Genomic DNA, 5,753 nt, shown 5'->3' on the forward strand with positions numbered 1-5,753 from the left:
TTCACCAATCACAGTCTCGATTAGATTACCTTTCCCTTCCGATGACTGCAGGACGGAAATGAAGGAAGTGGGAGAAATTTAATAACATATGACATCGAAATACATTGGAACGATTTTCTCATTGGCCAGAAAACCAAATAACGACGAGTCGAGTCACCGGAGGAGTCTGTTTCGCAACAACGATGAAATAACAGTCTCCATTCGGTTCCAGTAAAAGCTCAACTTGCCTGGAACAGAAAGCAACAGTAGAGCTGCTGGCGATTTTCCGCGCGGGAAGCGAACACGATCATGACAGCACAGACACTTTGGAAAATTCGGCACTTTCCCACACCGCAGTCAATTCCCCAGGAAGCAAACTCATTTTGCTTCTGTTTTAAACAGAAATGAGGCAAGAATTGAAACAGCATTTAAACCAGCTGTTCCGCAGAAATGGCAGCGGTGGGATACGAACCCACGCCTCTGTTGAGACTGGAGTCTTCATCCAGCGCCTTAGACCGCTCGGCCACACTACCAACACGCTCGACAATCCATTTTCTTGCACTTCCAATTGTGTTCCTGCATAACAACAGATGCAAACTCACGTGAAAAGGGTTCCATGATCCCTCTCCGACTCGCACAGCTGCTGGGATGTGCGCGTCTACAATATCAATTTCTCAGCAGTTAACGATAGCCCATCAATCCAGACAAAAATCACTGGTAAGCTGAGTCTATCTTCTCAGACTGCATTCAGCTACAAATGTATCTGTGAGTGCGTGAGAATATATGATCGGTTATGATTGGGTCAAATTACCATGAGCTACTTGACATTACTGCAGTTTCGATTCTTGCTTTGCTCAATGATTTCACCCATTGTTCGAAACAGGACAACTTTCACGGTGACACGGAACATGAAACACACCGGACTACAGGGAAAATGCACAAAGCTGAGCAGGCCGTGTCCCAAATCATACCGTGCAGCATAGTTTCAGTCACTGTGTCTGTTTTGCAGAATAAGGTTCCCAAAGAATGTTCCACCCTAAAACCGGAGGTAGCATTACAATCCGAGAATGACAGATTACATTGTGAGGAAGGTCTGACCTCGGGGCCGGTTCGAGATGCCACTTTCCTTGCCTTTTACCTTAACCGTGCAATTTGCTGCAGAGATTATCACACCTGGACATGAGCCTCATCGATACCAACTGAGTTGGAAACCTGTGTGGGAATCGATGAGAAAAAGTGACTCAATAAAGTTTAACAAGTTCCATGGTGCTTTTTAGAAATGCAGTTTCTGTTCACCTCAATCCAAAAGGCAGTTTCTGAACATAGTAACAGAAGTCAAAAGGTAATTACCTCACCCCACCCCCACTCCGGAAGAGGTGCTAACTGCCCTTGATTGCTTTTTGTTCACGATGTGAAGAGCTCTCACGCCTGAGTCACCGTCACGTCTCTGGTTGCAGAATGAATCACAAAGAAGGACTTTCTCCAGAGCCGCAACTGCCTCACTTCCCCACTCGCCCTCCCCGTTTACATTTTCCTGCTCGTCAGTGATTTAAAGAAAACCAAATGGATGCGATGTCATTCTGTAGCCTCTCTGTCGATTCCTCCGTTTCAGTTCCAACGTGGCTTAGATCTCGGGGCGCACCTTAATACTAGCGACGCTATGAAAGCACAGGTCCAGAGGTTCCTCTGAGAGTGTAATTTCTTTCATTGCTGTTGCTGATTGAATGAGCCACTGACGTGGGAACTGCTCCAAAACATGATTCAGGACCTCTGGTGCCAATTCTCGCACGTTGAATAACGACAGACACCTTCCAAATGAGGTCTTTCAGAGACGACTTTGGGATACATTTGACAGACAGACTAGTTGAGGAATCCGTGGTGCACTGTGACACCAGCACATCAGCTTCTTCTCTGTCTTTGAACCGGGCCGCCTGCGCAAGGAATGCGAATGCGGTAATGCTTTTCGTGGAAGGATCAGAAGGGGGTAACTACACTCTCAAACAGAATGGCATATGATCAGAACCAGGTTGGAGAAAAACTTTACAATGCTTTGCACAGTAATTAAATGGAATTGCATTGCATTGCACTGCACTACGAGAGAAGATTTGTTCAAGCAAACTCGAAGGCAGGTTTGAAGTTGGGAAATCAAGCAAGAAAGCTGCGTTCTTGTCCATGTAAAAGGCTGCAGTTGAAGAGCAAAACAGTTTCTGCCCAGTTTCGAACCGGGGACCTTTCGCGTGTAAGGCGAACGTGATGACCACTACACTACACAAACAAGCCGCAGTCGCCCTCACTGCAGCTCAGTGGCATCCAGCACTGAAAGTTGAAGCCATTCTACCTTTCACCTTTCTGTTTCCGTTAGCTCGTTGTTTAAAGGGACTTGTTTAATTTTGGCTTTGTGGTGAGCATGGACGAGATACACCGAAGTATCTGTTTCCACGCGGTGTACCCCAATAACGTTGTGTTGCTTACACCTGCTTTAAAGAATTACGTTTTTGCGGAGCTTACCGTCGCAGTCTGTGGCAAAATCATTTAGTCTGTTGGACTGCTCACGGGAAAGGTAGCATTGTGAAACACTGCAGAAACGAACGACTTCCTTACTTTTGCTCCGACTGACCATACTCGGTGAAAGTTTCCCAGATTCTCAGTTGAGGATTTTTGCAGCTGGAAGTTACCTCAGAAACCCTGTTAATTCGTAATGTATTGAGCGAATCGCAAAACAGAAAGCATTTAACACGGAACACAAACAAAACGGGAGAACCAAATGCATTTTCAGACACAGCGAGCATGAATGCTAAATGTGAGAGTGTCGGGGGGGCATGAGCCATAAAGTAATCACACAACTAACAACAGGGCAATTCCAAACTACTCTTTCAAACATACTGGAGCCTGAGTGCACCACCACTTCCCAGACAATGCTGCAAAGAGACAAAGAAAGAACATAATAAGAATGGGCCATAAAAAGTGAATTTCACCAATCACAGTCTCGATTAGATTATCTTTCCCTTCCGATGACTGCAGGACGGAAATGAAGGAAGTGGGAGAAATTTAATAACATATGACATCGAAATACATTGGAACGATTTTCTCATTGGCCAGAAAACCAAATAACGACGAGTCGAGTCACCGGAGGAGTCTGTTTCGCAACAACGATGAAATAACAGTCTCCATTCGGTTCCAGTAAAAGCTCAACTTGCCTGGAACAGAAAGCAACAGTAGAGCTGCTGGCGATTTTCCGCGCGGGAAGCGAACACGATCATGACAGCACAGACACTTTGGAAAATTCGGCATTTGCCCACACCGCAGTCAATTCCCCGGGAAGCAAACTCATTTTTCTTCTGTTTTAAACAGAAATGAGGCAGGGATTGAAACAGCATTTAAACCAGCTGTTCCATTGGAGCTGTTCAGCAGAAATGGCAGCGGTGGGATACGAACCCACGCCTCTGTCGAGACTGGAGCCTTAATCCAGCGCCTTAGACCGCGCGGCCACACTACCAACACGCTCGAGAGCCCATTTTCTTGCACTTCCAATTGTGTTCCTGCATAACAACAGATGCAAACTCACGTGAAAAGGGTTCCATGATCCCTCTCCGACTCGCACAACTGCTGGGATGTGCGCGTCTACAATATCAATTTCTCAGCAGTTAACGATAGCCCATCAATCCAGACAAAAATCACTGGTAAGCTGAGTCTATCTTCTCAGACTGCATTCAGCTACAAATGTATCTGTGAGTGCGTGAGAATATATGATCGGTTATGATTGGGTCAAATTACCATGAGCTACTTGACATTACTGCAGTTTCGATTCTTGCTTTGCTCAATGATTTCACCCATTGTTGGAAACAGGACAACTTTCACGGTGACACGGAACATGAAACACACCGGACTACAGGGAAAATGCACAAAGCTGAGCAGGCCGTGTCCCAAATCATACCGTGCAGCATAGTTTCAGTCACTGTGTCTGTTTTGCAGAATAAGGTTCCCAAAGAATGTTCCACCCTAAAACCGGAGGTAGCATTACAATCCGAGAATGACAGATTACATTGTGAGGAAGGTCTGACCTCGGGGCCGGTTCGAGATGCCACTTTCCTTGCCTTTTACCTTAACCGTGCAATTTGCTGCAGAGATTATCACACCTGGACATGAGCCTCATCGATACCAACTGAGTTGGAAACCTGTGTGGGAATCGATGAGAAAAAGTGACTCAATAAAGTTTAACAAGTTCCATGGTGCTTTTTAGAAATGCAGTTTCTGTTCACCTCAATCCAAAAGGCAGTTTCTGAACATAGTAACAGAAGTCAAAAGGTAATTACCTCACCCCACCCCCACTCCGGAAGAGGTGCTAACTGCCCTTGATTGCTTTTTGTTCACGATGTGAAGAGCTCTCACGCCTGAGTCACCGTCACGTCTCTGGTTGCAGAATGAATCACAAAGAAGGACTTTCTCCAGAGCCGCAACTGCCTCACTTCCCCACACGCCCTCCCCGTTTACATTTTCCTGCTCGTCAGTGATTTAAAGAAAACCAAATGGATGCGATGTCATTCTGTAGCCTCTCTGTCGATTCCTCCGTTTCAGTTCCAACGTGGCTTAGATCTCGGGGCGCACCTTAATACTAGCGACGCTATGAAAGCACAGGTCCAGAGGTTCCTCTGAGAGTGTAATTTCTTTCATTGCTGTTGCTGATTGAATGAGCCACTGACGTGGGAACTGCTCCAAAACATGATTCAGGACATCTGGTGCCAATTCTCGCACGTTGAATAACGACAGACACCTTCCAAATGAGGTCTTTCAGAGACGACTTTGGGATACATTTGACAGACAGACTATTTGAGGAATCCGTGGTAATGCTTTTCGTGGAAGGATCAGAAGGGGGTAACTACACTCTCAAACAGAATGGGATATGATCAGAACCAGGTTGGAGAAAAACTTTACAATGCTTTGCACAGTAATTAAATGGAATTGCATTGCATTGCACTGCACTACGAGAGATGATTTGTTCATGCAAACTCGAAGGCAGGTTTGAAGTTGGGAAATCAAGCAAGAAAGCTGCGTTCTTGTCCATGTAAAAGGCTGCAGTTGAAGAGCGAAACAGTTCCTGCCCAGTTTCGAACCGGGGACCTTTCGCGTGTAAGGCGAACGTGATTACCACTACACTACAGAAACAAGCCGCAGTCGCTCTCGCTGCAGCTCAGTGGCATCCAGCACTGAAAGTTGAAGCCATTCTACCTTTCACCTTTCTGTTTCCGTTAGCTCGTTGTTTAATGGGACTTGTTTAATTTTGGCTTTGTGGTGAGCATGGACGAGATACACCGAAGTATCTGTTTCCACGCGGTGTACCCCAATAACGTTGTGTTGCTTACACCTGCTTTAAAGAATTACGTTTTTGCGGAGCTTACCGTCGCAGTCTGTGGCAAAATCATTTAGTCTGTTCGACTGCTCACGGGAAAGGTAGCATTGTGAAACACTGCAGAAACGAACGACTTCCTTACTTTTGCTCCGACTGACCATACTCCGTGAAAGTTTCCCAGATTCTCAGTTGAGGATTTTTGCAGCTGGAAGTTACCTCAGAAACCCTGTTAATTAGTAATGTATTGAGCGAATCGCAAAACAGAAAGCATTTAACACGGAACACAAACAAAACTGGAAAACCAAATGCATTTTCAGACACAGCGAGCATGAATGCTAAATGTGAGAGTGTCGGGGGGCATGAGCCATAAAGTAATCAAACAACTAACAACAGGGCAATTCCAAACTACTCTTTCAAACATACTGGA

General features: G+C 45.6%; 1 non-coding gene across 1 annotated transcript; it reads right to left on the bottom strand.

Annotated features, from left to right (window-relative positions):
* Positions 1-5,069: 5,069 nt before the first annotated feature.
* trnav-uac (transfer RNA valine (anticodon UAC)) lies at positions 5,070-5,142 on the bottom strand. Its single transcript has one exon. It is a non-coding gene; the product is annotated as a tRNA-Val (tRNA).
* Positions 5,143-5,753: the final 611 nt, after the last annotated feature.

This window comes from Chiloscyllium punctatum, chromosome 18 (assembly GCF_047496795.1).
Source record: "Chiloscyllium punctatum isolate Juve2018m chromosome 18, sChiPun1.3, whole genome shotgun sequence".
NCBI classification, from domain to species: Eukaryota; Metazoa; Chordata; class Chondrichthyes; order Orectolobiformes; family Hemiscylliidae; genus Chiloscyllium; species Chiloscyllium punctatum.